Below are 18058 nucleotides of genomic sequence, written 5' to 3'. Positions count from 1 at the left end.
CACTCTGCCAAAGTACAGCCGCACAGAGTCACTTTGGCTGTAGACTCAAACTCAAACTGCTAAATTGAGTTCAGTATCATTCATCTGTAATGATTTCACTGCTAGAGTTTGGAGGCTATAAGGAATTGTAATGTCAGTGACAAACACAATACTTAACGGCTTAATTGTACTCCGAATAAAATATCCAAAACATTTAGCCTGAGCTGCAGAATTCATTTCTGATATTTTAATCAAATCCTCACCGTTAAACGGAGGGAACACCTGAACCCTGGTTCTAGAAAGACCCCGTAAACCCTCTTTTCTGTGCACTTTCTGTCCCTTCTCTCCAAATATAATACTTTCATGGCACTTGCCTCTGGCTGGAATTGTGTATTGACCTTTTCACATTCAGCAGTCGGGCCGCCACGCCTCCGGCTTTCAACGGCGACCTCAGACCATCTACAGCGTGTCGGTGCAGCAGTACTTCTCTAAAGACAAACCTGCAGTAGAGGAATCTCCCTAAAACGCTCTCAAAACAAACTTTTCTTCTGGAAGGACTCCCCCCCTCCCCTCCCCCATGTTGGTATCCATGGCAACAGAGGCTAACCCTTGAGGGAGATAAAAGAAGAGATGGGAACACATAAGTGTGTGTGTGTGTGTGTGTGTGTGTAAGGTAGTACTCCACTGAACGGCCTTTACTAAATCCATTTCATCACCAAATACACGTCGACTGTGTTTCCATGGCTACCTTATTTGGGATGCTGAAAGGTGGAAAGAGAGCAAAAGGAGGGACACAATGAATCAATGAAACAATGGTAAGAATGTACACATGGAGGGGAAAAGAGAAGATAAAAGGCGGAGGGAGCACTTCCAGCTCTTTCGAGATAGAGGCGATAGAAGAGTGAGTTCAATAAAAAGAAGATGGTTGGAGGGGGGGGGGGACGCTTTACTTCACCGGGTAATTGTGTTTCCAAAAATGTCAACTATGAAAAAGAGGATACCACGATATCAATGGGACAATGTAATTATTAAAACAAATCCTGTCAGGCACATTGACTTCATTAATGCTGTTCATTATTCCTCTCTCATGCGAATGGAACAATTAAAAGGAGGAATTAAAATAGGATCATTTGTATTTGTGCAATGATTATTGCTTTAAAAAAGAACATTTTTCCCTGAGGAGGCTCACTTTAAGTTCAAATGTCACATTGTTCTACAGTGTGGAGTTTCTCCATGCAGAGAATTTTGTTATTATGAAATGTTAAAGTATTAAGTTTCATTATAAAGTGTTATCGTAATGAGAACATGGTAATATGGAGACTTTAAGAACATATTTATTGTTAAAATTGTTGTTTCTGTAAACCTGTGTGCCACTCTCTCTCTCAAAATACAAAAGGTATACAAGTGGATAGTTATTGAAACAAACGCACATGTATGTACGTGTGTGTGTGTGTGTGTGTGTGTGTGTGTGTGTGTGTGTGTGTGTGTGTGTGTGTGTGTGTGTGTGTGTGTGTGTAGGTCATTCACTGTCCCTCAAGTTATGGCATGTTGATACAAATTGGGAAGTAATATATACCTTTGTCTCCTTCTCTAGGAGTATTTCTAATTTCATTAAGGTCATTGAAATCTGGGATTACAGAGTTGAAATTGTCAGAATAAATGTTTCTTATTTACCATTTTAGAGAGAAGTGCATCTCTGTCTCAGCCTCACCTGTGGAAGGTTTCTCTTTCCTGCCACTGTCACACAAACGCTCGATCATGGGGGGATGTTGGGTTTCTCTAAATCACAGAGTACAATCTAAACCCGCTCTATATGAAAAGTGTCTCGAGATAACTTCTGTCATGATTTTGCGCTTCATGAATAAACTGAATTCTTTGAACTCAATTTTAACATCTGATGGCAGAGGAAAGGGTCAGCTCCCCTCGGATGATCTAAAGCACTCTGGATTTGCAAAAGGCAGCCTCACTGCTCTGGCTGCTATAATCACTGATGAAAGAGATAATGTTTCCTCTAATGGCCTTAATGTGCTGTTTGTGCATTATGTCTCAGATTGTTCGCGTGTGTTGGGGATCTTGTGTGGTCTTGATTATAGCAGCCATATACCAGAGCAGTGAGGCTGCCTTTTGCAAATCCAGAGTGCTTTAGATCATCCGAGGGGAGCTGACCCTTTCCTCTGCCATTAGAGACTAAACTCTACATGTTATTGTCGAGACACAAAGAAATCCACTGCTCTCTAAAACCCACAGCAGATAGCGAGAAGCACTTAAGCCTAATTTGCCCGAGTTGTACGCCAACGTTTCAGCAGACAACACCAGATGGTATATTTCTTTTTGTGTCACAGTTAAGGGAGGTGTTGATTGACTGCACACTACGTTATCCGACTCATGTCTCCAAAAGGATTATTAAACCTTAACACGGAGACTTTTATACACGGCTACACTTCCTGGTATCAACTTCAGTAGATTCTGATTTTGTAGCTTGAGTTAAAAGAATTCAGTTTATTCATGAAGCGCAAAATCATGACGGAAGTTATCTCGACACACTTTTCATATAGAGCGGGATCTTGTGGATCTTGTGTGGTTTTATGAGCATGTACAGTCTGTGTGTGTGTGTGTGTGTGTGGTCTCACAATTAGGGAGGAGACTGACAGAATGGATTTCCTGTCTGAGCAATAAGAAGACACAGTCACTCTGCACACTTAACACACACATTTGTGTTCCCTATCCTTGTGAGGACCAATGATTTCTGGCAAATCCAGTTACATGTATATAAAAAAAGTGTAATTAAGACAGCTTGTCTCATCCGACCGTGTAGACATATAACTTATGAGTGTGGACTGTTTCTGTGTCCGTACACAGTACATTACTTCCTGGTTAAGCCTTTTATAAAATACTGCAAAAGCCAAACTATCACAAATAGTTGGAAAACTCTTAACAATAAAAACGGCGCTGACACTGTGAAGGCCTAGTTTTGTACAGAACTGAATGCAACAGCTTGAACTAGCAGCTGGATGAAGTTACGACTGAACTAAAGTCGGAATCAGCTCTGGTGTTTATGCTCAGCTGAGCTAATAAACTCCCAGCTCAAGCTTCAAATTACACAACATTATTGGCAGAGGTGCGTAGCAACAAGTTACATCTATTCAGCTACATGTACTCATGTGAGTAAGTCAATTGTCAAGCGAGACAAAAAAGTAGAGACCAAATTATGCCGACGGAAAGAAAGACAAACTACTTTCTATGATGTGGTCACGACTGATTACAATGTTTCAACCACAGATGGTTTCCCTCGGGTCACAGAGAAGAAGTGAACACACCTGTCGCCTATCTAATAGGCAATTAGGAATGAAACATGCTGTCTGTGATGGGGGCTGGGACTGAGGACATCTATACGAATCAAAGTTTAAGGGCATTTTAACATGTTGACACAATCTATATTTAATGTTTGAAATAACAGACACCGTCTTTTGAGGACATGCACACGACATGCTGCAAATAATGTAATTTATAAAATTACAAGCGAAGAATGTAATTGAAAAAAGACTTTGGGGGGGGAGACATATGTACATATATTAATATATATGTATTTAATGATTTCAGTTACTGGCTATTCAAGTATTTTGATTCAGTAAATACTTAGTTATATGACGACTACTTTTACGTTTACTGTGGTACTTTTGTTTGGTAACAGTACTGCAGTAACTATGACGATACGCAGGGCGTAAGTCGAGGGCATTTATTGTGAAAGGTAAGAACTGAGGGAGGGGATCTGGTCTGTGCTGCTTTTGTCAAGGTTGAAAGAACCAACAAAGTGTCTTAGTTTCGGACCAGGGAGCCTCCTTGTTATTATGAATACGTCCGTTTACACACCGTGTGATTGGATGGTGCCTTTAGTCATGATGCAAAAGCTCAGAAAACTGGCATTGCTACAATTTATCTTTTTCAACAGTTCAAAAAAATACATTGATGTGAAATCTCATAGCACAAAAAAACAACTGAGCAGATGCTTGATTACATACCAGACATGTTCGAAACCTGCCTGGCAACAGTCGAGATCATATTGCCTCTTCTGCTCTGCACTTCTAGCAACAGATTACACAAACCCCGGTGGAAACCTGACATCATCACGCCTGTGGGAACGATCCTCTCGATGGCCCTTCAAACAGACAGAAGTGCTGCTCTCAACTACGTACCAGGGTTTGTTTTGCTGTGTGATCATCATGGCTTGTTTGAAGAAGCGGTTCTGTCAGCTATTGAAAATTAATTTCGGTGTCAATTTCATCCGTGCACGGTGAACAGAATGTCACCGTACTTGTCAGTACTTCAAATCTGTGTTTGTTACACACTCTTCAAAACACTCTTGTTGGCAGGAGATTATATTTTATAGACAGTTTAACCTTTGAGATATATCCCACTCTTGAAAGTAGACCAACACTTAATTCTGCCATATTAGGAAGGAGTAGTTCCCTTCGGCCTCTTACAGGCTCATATTATATGAAATAAGATGAGACACCTCCTTAGCCTTTCTTAACCAATCAACAATACTGTGATCCTACAACATGTGAAGTATCACTACATTTCGGAGTAGTCTTCCCTGGAATTACCAACTGAGATAGAGTGGTGCAGAAATGAGTCATAAAACCCACATAAAACACTTAATTTTCCCTCTTTTCAAAATTAATGTTTTTTATAATGCGAATATTATTAATGGCCAGACTATTAATATTGTTTGTCTGAATAAAACGTGAAAGTATCATGAACTTGTTTTTGCCACAGAGCTTATTTTCAGCAACAACAATCCAAATCCCAGATATGTTAACGGAATAACATGAAACAAGCATGTGGGTGAGCGTGTAAACACACACACACACATTCACACATCCTTCTATATTTGTGAGGACACTCATTGATGCATTCGCTAGTCCCTAACCCTAACCATCACAACTAACTGCCTAACTTCAACCCTTACCCTAATCGAAACCTCATTTGGTCAGGGTTCAAAGCTGAACCCTCAAGCAGGCCTTAGAAGAGGTAAGGACAAATGTCCTCACTCACTCAGTGGTCCCCACAAAGATAGATGTAAAAGTACAAACACACACCCATACACAGGTGTGTTTTCATCAATGTTGGGGACAATACATTTATTACCTGGCGACCCTTTAAAACCATAAGCGCTACCAAATCCTAACTCGTAACCTAACTTTAAACCAAGTCTTCATCCTAAAAATTAAATGGTCTACGTTATGGGGACCTGCATTTTGTCCCCATAAGGTAGGTCAGTCCCCACGATGTGAATGTGTTAACAGATTTATGTTCCCACAAGACAGGTAAAACACACACACACACACACACACACACACACACACACACACACACACACACACACACACACACACGCGTTTCTGCCTATAATAATAATAGTCAGTGATTGAGCTCATATGCTTTTGCCAGTCTGTATAATTAAGTGGAAAAGCTTAAATGCTTAAATTTTATACAATCTTATCTCAACATAACATAACTCTATACTGAGTATAACTGAAACCTATGTATTACACAAATTTACTTTCATGAATACTTCCTACAAAATAAGTTAAACACAGCAGAGGTCTCAATATTAGACAGTGTAAAAATAGCTACTTTACTGTTGTGTAAAACAGTAAGGGAACATAGAAAACACTGTATATCCTTCTCCCCCTTTAAGATGACTCAAGATCTCAATCTAACCAAATTCGGTTTCCACAGTAACAGTCCCCTCCTCATCTGTCACATCACATTCTTCATGCCAGCGAGTTCCAGCTAATTAATGTGCAGAGAGAACAAATTGGAAATATTTGACCTCCTCCAGCTTAAAAATAAGTCCCACAATCCTTTGGGTTTGTCAGAACTGCGTACTGGGATGTCCCTATTTCCAGTGCATGTATGTGTGCGCATGTGATAATTACTGCAGTGCAGAGGCTAATTGGGCCAGTGCTTATTACTTCATTAAAAAGTCTCCCTGCTGATATCCACTTCCAATCTGGGCCTCATCTGTTGGAGGGGTAGGTGTCCTCGCAGGCTCCTGGGGGAAATGCAAAGGAATTATTCTCAGGTACTTGCACTTCGAATATTTTGTATCACATCTATTCATATTGACAGCTATGTGAATTTGCAACAGTTACAACCTTTTGTTTCAATTCAATTAAATAGAGTTTGACTCCAGTTTTATTCATTGAAATCAACATTATGATGCCAACATCACTAGTACTGCAAACGATGGTATTTTTGGAATATTTGGAATATCCACAATTGTGAAATTTAGAATAAAGTTCTGCGATAAGTTGATGAGTTGTCGTTGTGGTCAGTGGAGTTAAAGAGGTTGATCAATCTTTCTGCCGGGAGGTCGACCTGAAACTGATAACTCACATTTGTACTTACATGTATAAATGAAACCATTCGTACCTGAACTATCCCTTTATTTGTAAGCTATGGTGTGAATCCAGCATCAGGTTACAAGATGCAAAGGTGTGAAGGCAACAAAATCTAGGTTGAAGCAAAGGAGAGACATTTTAAGTAAACATGAGGAAGGAGGTAAGAATTGAGGACATAAATGGAATGATCAGTGAGCCGATTAGCTGCAAGTCAAGCAGGTGTTCGCCCTCTCCTCCGATCCCTCCTTCACTCAGTGTGGAGTCGGCAGAGGAATCAATAATTGGATGACTCATCCAGCTCAGCTCTCCTACTAACACATTCTGGGCAGCGTTCTTCATAGCACTCCTCAGTCATACCCCTCCTAAAGACGTACTAGTAAAAAAGTGAAACTTTGAAGCGGGGTATCCAGAATTCATGGGAAAGCCACGGTAATTAATTGATGCTGCAGTGAGCGCAGCCTAGAATATTTTCATCTTTAATGGTGCCACTCGGGAGCGCACTCAGGCAAAGGGTGCATTACTGCCTATCTATAATGGATGTGTCCCGTTCACAGCACAGAGCGCTGGCTGAAGGACAGTGTAAAGGGATACTCCAGACTCTCCAGATTAAAATAAACGCATGCAGTTACTATCTACTGTCTTTATCTACAGGTTATAAAGCCCTCTGTGGCAAATGTGTGACATTGCAAATACAATTGAAAAAGCCCACCTTTAACTTTAACATTGTCATTAATCATAACCCTGCCTCTCCATAAACCTTTTTAAATGTAAAGGTGCCATTTGAGGTTTATAACCCCAGAGCACCTGATGACCATAAACTGCTCTTGCAGATACGGTTGCACATATATACCAAAAATAGCAAAATATTGTCTGTGACATTTCTGACCAGATTTGAATAGTTTGCACAGAATACTCCAAATTAAAGTTTTTCCTTTTATGGTTTTAATATCCAGTTCTGAAATCGATTTAAGATTCGATCGATTGAGATGAAAACAGAGGATAAAGGCAGGGCTAAGTTATTAAAAAGCAAATCCAGTTACCTTTTACACCTCCATACAAGCAGTTCATTAAAGGATATGTATCTTGTAGTCTGGACCTTGACTATTTTACTGTCACACACACATTTCCATAATTTGCTGCTGACTTTGCATAAAGTGAAGCCAGAAAGAGTCTGAGACAGAGCGTATCTTTTCACCATGCACTGTCAAGAAATAATCACCCAAAGTAAGTAAAGTTGAGTAAAATCTCAAATACTCAGTTTGCCTCATGTGTATAAAATAACTTTCAATAACCAAATAAAGACATCAGGTCCAACAATATCCCATAAACCATGCAGTGAACAGATGAATAAAATGGTTAAACATGGATCCTGTTGTTCTTTCCTGCTGAGTCCTGGTTCAAAGTATTTACAGCAACTTGAATATGTTGCCTAAAGACTGATGCTCAAGCTTCAATATGTATGATACATATTCTTTAAGGGGCTTATGGGTGAGTAAGCAACCGCATCAACCCAACAACACGCACACTTTCCAAAGGAGGAAAACTCATCGTGTGCGATCGTCTTGCACACTCACACAAACACACACTAAGTAATCCTTTCATCCTGACACACTCATAAACACACACACATGCGCATCACTGAGGAGTCTGCTGTGTGGTCAACTGGCTACAACAGTGCTGATGAGTTGCTATTGTAAGAAACTGCTGGGCGACCCATCCCTGCATGTCACAGCTACGGCCAGATTATGTTAATGGTCACATTTTAAACAAGACAGTGAACTATTTCAGTATACATTATAACAAAGACACAAAGCAACCACGAACAGACACAAAGCAACTACAAAGACACAAAGCAACCACGAACAGACACAAAGCAACTACAAACAGACACAAAGCAACTACAAAAAAATACAAAACAACCACGAACAGACACAAAGCAACTACAAACAGACACAAAGCAACCACGAACAGACACAAAGCAACTACAAAGACACAAAGCAACCACGAACAGACACAAAGCAACTACAAAAAAATACAAAACAACCACGAACAGACACAAAGCAACTACAAACAGACACAAAGCAACTACAAAGACACAAAGCAACCACGAACAGACACAAAGCAACTACAAAAAAATACAAAACAACCACGAACAGACACAAAGCAACTATGAACAAACACACAGCAACTACAAAGACACAAAGCAACTACAAAGACACAAAGCAACTGCAAACAAATACAAAGCAATTGCAAACAAATACAAAGCAACTGCAAACAAATACAAAACAACCACGAACAGACACAAAGCAACTACAAACAGACACAAAGCAACTACAAACAGACACAAAGCAACTACAAACAGACACAAAGCAACTACAAACAGACACAAAGCAACTACAAACAGACACAAAGCAACTACGAACAGCCACAAAGCAACTACAAACAGACACAAGGCAACTACAAACAGACACAAAGCAACTACAAACAGACACAAAGCAACTACAAACAGACACAAAGCAACTACAAACAGACACAAAGCAACTAGTGTCTTGGACTTCTATCTATCTTGCTCTGAGCATAACTTGATGTGTTTGCTGCTGATATGGGTATTGTTTTATTGACACACTTTACACTTTACATGTGACAAATAAACAACGAAAAAATAAAGAATACATGCCTGAGAATATTTTGCATCAAATCTATTCATACCTGTAGCGATTGCCTTGTGGTCACTTGTGTTAGGCTTGTAGATATTTCATTGAAAATTCAATTCAAAACTGAATTCATATTGAATGTGCTGTGTGACATATCTGATTTTATTGAAAACAAAAATAACTTCCTCATAAAGCAACTCTAACGTCATGAAAATGAAACTATTTTCTTAGCACCACCACACACGGACACACGGACACACCCGAGCTAACGCATGACCCTCCTGGTGGAGATCTTCTATCAACCTTCATAGGAGTGTTGGCTCTTAATTAACTGTAAATCAATCTGCTGCTATTCTGAAGAATATGCACTGTGGTATTCTTTATATTCAGGAAGAAAAGATAATTCAATTGTCAGTTCAACTTGATTGTGTTGCTAAGCGTGTGCAGCAAAATAAGGGCTGAGATTATCGGTGAGTCAATAAAAATTCATAACGTGATTTCTTTCTCGTCTGTGATATGATTTTGAGATTCTGTGTTGGAGAAAATAAAAGTCATGACTTGTACAGTCGGTGTTACGCTCTCCCTCATCTCCAGCTCCAGATGAGTCAGTCCCGCTGCACTCAGCTCATCAATATTCCAAAACCTTGCCTCCCCTTGCCAGTGGGCGCGGGACGTAGGGCTGGGCGATAAATCGATTTAATCGATTAATTCGAATGTGTGCTTTAAGGCGATGTGTTTTATTGAAAATCGAGAAAATCGCCCCCACCCCTCCCCCCCGTTCGGTTCCCGTAGTAGAGTGCGCGCGCATTGTTTACAAACTAAAACAATGGCGGCCAGCAGCTTCACTGCTGGCCGCCGCCGCCACCTCACAACAACAACCCAGCATTTTGGAGACATTCACCAACTGTACTCCGCATGCGAAGAAGAGTGCCCGGTGGAAAGCCATCACGGATGCAGTCGCGATGTATATCGCAAAAGATATGGTGCCCATATACACCGTGGAAAAGCCGGGGTTTATTCACCGTCTCAAAGCTTTGGACCCCAGGTACGTGCTACCAAGCCGTAAACATTTTTCTGACGTTGCCTTGCCTCGGCTGTACAATAGTACACGCCAAAGGATCTCTGCGGAGCTGGAGGGGATGTCATTCTACTCCGCAACAACTGACCTGTGGTCCAGCAGGTTGACCCAGACACCGATCCACTTGACTGGTGGAAGCGTCACCAACTTAACTTTCCAAGGCTAAGTACTTTAGCAAAGAAATACCTCTCTGTGCCAGCTACAAGTGCCCCCTCTGAGAGGCTTTTCAGTGTGTGGGGGGGGGCATTGTTACATGCCACTGTGCATGCCTGAAGCCAGAGGTAGTAGACAGGCTTGTCTTCCTGGCAAAAAAATTTAGAAAAAACATGCACTACTGTTTAATACTGTTGGTTATGTTGTGAATGCACTTGATTTTGTTTACATGCACTTATTTACTGTGCAAAATATGTTATGTTGATGTTAGATCAGATGTTGCACTTTTGAAAATGTGAATGTTAAAGGGTCACATACATTTTATTTCATGCTGTGTTTGTATCAGTGTATTCAGTTAGAAAAGCTTACTGTAAAAAGTTACATTTGCACAGTTGTTTACAATGGAAGGCTACTATTTAATGCCATTTAATGTTATGTTTAATTTAATTTTATATTTAAATGATTCAGGCAAACAAAAGAGTGACCAAATACTTTTTGTATACTACAGGCACCTTTCTACAATGTTCAGGTTTTGTTTGCACTTTATTTTTATCAACCTACTTGGGAAAATCATCACAAAATAAAAGAAAATTGTTTTCAACAGCTTCTGTCATCTGCAAAAAATTTTGGGGGAAATAAATCGATTTAAATCGTGAATCGGATTTTTTGTAAAAAAATCGGAGATTTTTTTTTTAGGCCATATCGCCCAGCCCTAGCGGGACGCATTACTAATTTGACTTTTATTTTCCAATTTTCTCTGCCTGCCTTACCTCTGCCTGCTGAGATGAGTCAGGGAGGCTGGAAGGAGCATCTTGATGAGCCGATGCTCCCTGTAGGGGATCCAAACCTCGCTGTCGAGCCCTTGATTTAGCCTACCAATCACACCGTCTGCTGTTGGAGGAAAAAAGGGCGAGTTCACATGTGAGACAGCTCTGTGAAGGTGTACTTTGACATCTTGAACAGGTGTGGATGTGTTCTTGCTGGCCTTGTATCGCCTTGTCAATTAGCATCTCCAGCGCTGGGGGATTCATCACGCCAACCACCACAAAGGTCACTCTGGCTGCGGCATTATTGCACATTGATCCTGCATTATGCGTCCTTGAGTTGGTGAGAGGTCAGACACGGGGCTGTGCTTGTTTTTCAAGGCTGAGACAAAAAACCTTGAGAAGATGAAAACTAAGATATCTATCTTGATCTTTTTGGCTAGTTTATATTCATTACATGGGTTGTGGGATTTGTTTTTGCATAGAGCCAGCAAATGCAATCCTTTTGACATCGTGAGTTTGTGTGCTTGTAGCAATAGGCGTGTGTGTGTGTGTGTGTGTGTGTGTGTGTGTGTGTGTGTGTGTGTGTGTGTGTGTTACGTAACCACTGTGCAGACTTGGTGTATTCTCCACTGACGCTGGTAACCAGCCCTGGGCATTTTTACATTTCTCATACAAGTGGTGGTGCTAGTGAGCAACAGCTGTATGAAGCACATCATTCTCCATGATTAATTATAAACTACAGTGCAGTGCCCGTTTGGAACAGGAGGGCCGCTTGGCTCCCGGTCCCCGATGTGCTGCAGGGAAGTGAAGAAGAGTTTGGTTTGTAAGTTCAGTACATCCAGCAGCAAAAGTGAAGAGCAGCCAATGAGCCGCTTTTTGTTTAGCTCTCCACAACTGGAGAAGCTCGGAGATAAAGAGCTGAGCAGAGTGTTGTCACGAGGAGACTGCTTTCAGAGCCGGAATGCCAAAGTGAGAGGCCTCGTTACAACTGGAAACTTCCAGCGCGATGGGAGATGTCTTATTTGCAGCTTTGTGCACAGTCACTCGCCTTCGTCTGAGAGATGGCACTCTTCATCTCGGCACCAAATGCTCTGCTTCGTTGGTCCAGAAGACCTTGGACCATCTGCCAATTTCATGATTAGGTTATGATGCGCGGACTGTTGTGGGGATGGAAAGCAATCTTGTGTAGAGTGGCTTCTCTCGACTCCCTCAGGAGGAAAATGGACTCGAAGGATGCACAATATGCACCGTTTCATTTGTTTTCTTCACCTGAGAGAAATTTCTTCAGGTGACGTATCTCACGATGTTTTACTGGAAGTGGAGTTATCTCATCTATAAGTCTATGAGAGTACAAATTTCATATCTGAGACACTTATTAAGGACGGTCATTCATCATCGTCATCATCGATCCAGCTCCCTGCTCTCTCTCTTACACATTCATTAAGTCCTCCGGTGTTGAGTTTACAGGCGAGAACATCCTCTCCTCACGGCCAGAGGAGATCAAGTGGGAGCATTACAGTGTGCCGTCAGAGCATTACTGAGAGTTGCGAGGTGCGTTAAAGCCAGCCGTCTCCGTCTGGCTGGAGTGTTTAAGTCTGTGAAGCCGAGGCCGGACGAATTATGCACCAGTGGAACTGGGATCTGCGTTCTACAGCGGTATTGTGTTTCACACAGTCACGACGCGCTATGCAGGGAGTGCTCGCCTGTGAGATTACAAAAACAAGAGAGTCCGTCTTCGTCTCTGAGAAATAGCTGCAGTATGTCTGAACACAGGTGATATCAGCTGCTGCAGGATTAGCTGTGACACAGTGGGCAGGTGTTGAGGGAAACCTGACTGATCATCTCTTCAGTGCATTATGTTTTTCAATCCACATTCTCATTACAACATCATCCTTTGGTAAAATTACCAAACTGACATTACTTAGACATTACCAGATAGAATTTAACATCATTTTGTCTGTGTGTGTGTGTGTGTGTGTGTGTGTGTGTGTGTGTGTGTGTGTGTGTGTGTGTCATCATGGTAGAATGTGTGCCTGGAGACACCTTCAGTCATGGGAACTACAAGAGAGGAGATTTTGAATACTTTGCCAGGGGTTTATATGTCTGTGGACAGGAAGTGGAGGAGATTGGCATCCCCAGGCCACGCCCCGGGCCCAATTTGGCATCGCCGCTGATGCAATCCCATCGCATGATGGTGTCTAGTGGAATATATCTGCAATTTATTGTGCAATATTATAATTGTAAATAATTGTATGTTTTGATATCGATATTGATATGTCAGTATATCGTTATGATAATTAGAGAGTCATTAAATTCAGTCCTCGTGACTATAATTTGAGAAATACGGTCCATTCCTGCATGCAACAATAAATGCTAAGCAGTCGACAAAACGATCTCAGCTCTAGGTCAGTTTTATTCTGAGCTGTCAGTCATCTCACATGATCTTCATTGGCAGATAAGGTTTGCTTGGTCGTTATGGAATGGACTGTTTATCTGATCTAAGACACAAACGTTAGCATTTTTTGGTGAACCAGCTTACTACCTTCTTCCAAGTCTTTTTCTTTTAGAAGATTCTTGTTTTAAATCAAGTCAACTGAAACCAGTATAGAGTCAGCTGGAGCGTTTAACCAACCTTTTGGGTTCAGGTGGATTCAGGTGGATTCACAGTAACCGTGCTGTCAGTGTGGACGCATCCATTTCCACTCAACCACACACATTCATGTATGTGGTGGCATCAGCATGTCAAACAGCAAGCCAGTCCCAGCCCAACTGGACAAAAGTGGCCTTCAGCAGAAGGTCTTGTAGATTTAAACACTGCAGCTATGAGACCTTGTCCTTTCACATACACCGGGGCATATCGAAAACCTTCAAACTTCTTCAAACAGTATGTTCTATTTCCTGCTTGAACACGTTCAAACAGGGTCAGACATTGATATGAAGAGTTTTAAAACATATATATATATATATATATATATATCATACAGAACATGAATACACCATTAGGAGATCATTCGAGACCCAACATGCAACATGTAGTGCAAATGAGCCTGTGGTAGTGGAATTTTGTAACATATTTGTTTGTGTGTGTGTGTTTGGGTTGAAGTTCAGGTCAGGTGGTGATCACACACTCAGACACACAGCATGTCTCTCTCTCTCTCTCTCTCTCGCTCTCTCTCTCTCTCTCTCTCTCTCTCTCTCTCTCCTGAAATGATATCTGCTCTTCATTGACCTCTCCAGACTCGGAGGCAGAGCTCCCCTGCAGAGCGAGTATCTCTGCTGGATATGCCAGTGAGGTTCAGGTCCAGCGCTGCTGCCATTGTATTTCCTGAAAAGACAAATATCCAGTTACGTGTCCAGCTCATTCATGGATTTTCCACATGTCATGGGGCTTTGGGTCAAATGAAGCAGTGGAAAAAGCTCTACATGGCGCCATGAATACGTTTTACTCTCACCACCTGGAATAGTGAGTCAGTGTCTGGGTATTTAGTTGGATCATTTGTACCATACAAACAGACTGAATTGGTTTATTTTATTTGCTGTTGCTCTGTTTTTCAGTAATAGATGGCAGCAGTAAGAACAAGCCTGAGCTGTATCCTAGCAACACAACTGCAGGGATGCAAATGATGCAGGTGGACTGCCTATTGTTTGGACCGGCCCATATTCCAAAACGTCTGAAAAATGTCCCACCGAAAGCCCACAGCCCGTTATCTGGAAAACAAACAGCCATTGCTCCGACAATACACACTGTCCCTGCAACAAACAGGAGCACATGGCTCATTGTCATGCAGAATGATGTCATTTAGACCTCCCTAATTTTATGACCCACCCTACTATGCCTCTCATTGGCCAATTCTTGTTGTGTTGGTTGGTTGGGTTGGTTGGGTTGGTTGGGTTGGTTGTGTTGGTTGGTTGGGTTGGTTGGGTTGGTTGGGTTGGTTCGGTTTAAGCAAGCAGAATGAGATTGGTTCGGGTAAGAATATCAGAGTAAGCTAATCAGAGACGGAGTAGAGAGGATCTTCCTTTCACCATAGAGAGCAAGGGCTGAAACGCTAACCGTGGCGAGCTAGAAAACATCAGATATCAGCATGTCAAAGGATTGTTTGTTTACGTACTTATTTTAATCCCAACCATGATGGTTTTTAAGAGGTTTCCCCAACAAGCAAGAGTTTTAACCACGTGTTTATTGCGCCTGCACGCTGGGCTACCGATAGAAAGTGACTCTCAGGGGTCGGGGTTGGGAGCATAGTTGGAATGAGAATGTTTGTTGCAGGTGGAGTGTAATGGGCTGTCACACGAATGGGCTTTCTGTCCAATGGGATATTTTTCAGACAATTGGAAACGTTGAACAAAGGCACAGCAGCAGCGTTCACTGGCTGCAGGGAGCGCACTGGGAGGTGAAAAACAGACCTCGGGCACTTCTACTCGGTAATAAAAGTTTCCTCTGATAGTGAAGCAGATAGTCAGACAGAACATGTAAATACTGAAGAACCTGACTGTAATTCACAGGAGAAAACATCCTTTTGTTCTTGTAATACGCAGAACTCCGTCAGACGCAAACCTGCAGCTTGAGGTGTTTATGATGAGTGAAGAGGGTAGAGGGAGTCGTAGAAAGCAGAATTTAGGACGTTAGTCCAATTCTGTCCTCCGGTGGAAAAAACATCCTTTGGTTATATTTGAATTGGCACAGTTAGCAGCATGCAACTCTATTGTGTTTAAAGGCACAACACATTGGCGTCATCTAAAATCCTGCAAGCATATTTTAAACACAAACTCTGCGATGATTATGATTTCTTGCTGTTTTACTGTATTACTTAATTCATAAGGAAGCTCATTTTATAACAAAACTAGCAGAAGAAAAAATGACATTCCACACATTGCCAGTTTATTGCCTTGTCCCGTGCATTCTGCTTATTGATATGTTCATACAAATTATTAGAAACCATTAGAAGCCACTGTATACAAGACAATGTAGAGGTTTCCATCACACAGCGAAGAGTTTTTTTGCAGCAGTCAAAAAGTAAGAGTCATTATTCAATAGTGGGTGTCATATGATGTATGTTTGTAAGACACTTGTCTCCAGAACCGTGCAATGTAAAGGGGAAGTCTGCATCACCGAGATGGACGATGGCATACGTGTGATACGTGACGTTGCACTCTCAGGCAATGCAACGGAAGATGTTCCCCTCCACAGATAGCTGCATGTGAAGAACCATCCTTCTGTCTTTAACTCCTCCGGTCAAACGGTACCTGCAGCCACTCCTTTTGTCTACCCATATTACCATTTGTACGGTTTTGCTTGCAGCCAATCACCACAAGCGTTCTTTGATCGGCCCACTACAGTCGCTGCATCCCACCGTTGGGATTGCCGTCCAGCTGCTAACAACGGGAACAGCGCTGGCGTTACGCTTCGGCGCCGACATGGTCCTTTTACCAAGGGTCAAGTTGAACAGCTTATAATGAATAATTGTGTCGATAACCAAGTCTATTAAAGACAGAAGTAAGTCCACAAAGTGACTGTTGTCATATTGTTAATGAGTAAAAGCATTTGATTCGCATTCTTTAGGTTATTTCTCTCAGAGTTTTTAGCGCCTGCCCGTGAATTCCTGTATTTAAACACCTGAGTCCCTCAGCGGTGAATGACATTGAGAACGGCGGAAAGCCGAAACACTCTCCATCAATAAATAATGAAATGTACTAATTGTGCCTCCTGTCATTTAAGAGTGTGATACTTTATCTGGAGCGGATCCCAATGCTTTATCCAACTTCAACGAAAGGTCAAACAGTTCTAATGACGCTCTCCTTTGAGGGAGTCGAGCTCGATCACACGCAGCGCGGGAACTCTTTCTAGAATACGAAAATGAAGGTCAGTTTTCTGGCCTGCTGTATTTCCCACAGTGACCATCCCGCCTGGGGAAGAGGAGCTGGTGGGTGCAACGCAACACGACCGCTGCGCGGTTACGCAAGACCAGAGAAAATGCAACAACAGCATTGAACCCCTGGCTCGGAGGAGGGAAAGTGCCAACAGTACACAAAACGCCTGGGAGACTGAGAGAGGGAACAAGAGGAGGGAGGGAGGGGAGGGGGGGATTCAATCACATCAGCATCCTCATTCACAGGACAGAGAGACAGAGAGACAGAGTTATGAACAACTAATGAAATAAGCAAAAGCTGAGTCCGATATTTGTCCCTGTCTCACTCTCGGTGACACAACAAGAGAGATGAGAGGTGAGGGGAGGGATGAAGGTGTGTGGGCAGAGAGAACACCAGCAACATGAGAACACCAGGGTAGGGAGTGAGGGATGAGGAGGTAAGGAAACATGAGAACACCAGGGTAGGGAGTGAGGGCTGAGGAGGTAAGGAAACATGAGAACACCAGGGTAGGGAGTGAGGGATGAGGAGGTAAGGAAACATGAGAACACCAGGGTAGGGAGTGAGGGATGAGGAGGTAAGGAAACATGAGAACACCAGGGTAGGGAGTGAGGGATGAGGAGGTAAGGAAACATGAGAACACCAGGGTAGGGAGTGAGGGATGAGGAGGTAAGGAAACATGAGAACACCAGGGTAGGGAGTGAGGGATGAGGAGGTAAGGAAACATGAGAATACCAGGACACACATGGAGAACTCTGTCAACATATTAGGCAAAGTGAACATCTTTTCTTCTACATAGCTGTCCTCAGTCTCATCTGCTTAACTTGGTCATGGAGGCATCAACATGTAATAGAGATGTTAAATGAACAGTGAAAACTCATCATAGCTTAATTTAACATCAGTATTCATAATTGCACTTCATGTTTACTTCTCCTGATCTTTACCTCCTACAACAAGGTCCATAGGGGCATCTCAATAAATAAACATGTTATATTATATTATATAAGTGTTATTTACTGATTGTTTTCGTGTTGGAATAAATGTTAAATATTTAACTGCCAAGTAATAATGCGTGTTAAATTTTGTTGCATTAAATCATACTGGGACGTTTGCTGAAATTGATAGGATGGCCCTAGAACATGTTCCACCAGC

The sequence above is a fragment of the Melanostigma gelatinosum genome, assembly GCF_949748355.1.
Source record: "Melanostigma gelatinosum genome assembly, chromosome: 17".
NCBI lineage: Eukaryota > Metazoa > Chordata > Actinopteri > Perciformes > Zoarcidae > Melanostigma > Melanostigma gelatinosum.
This window is presented reverse-complemented; position numbering follows the sequence as displayed.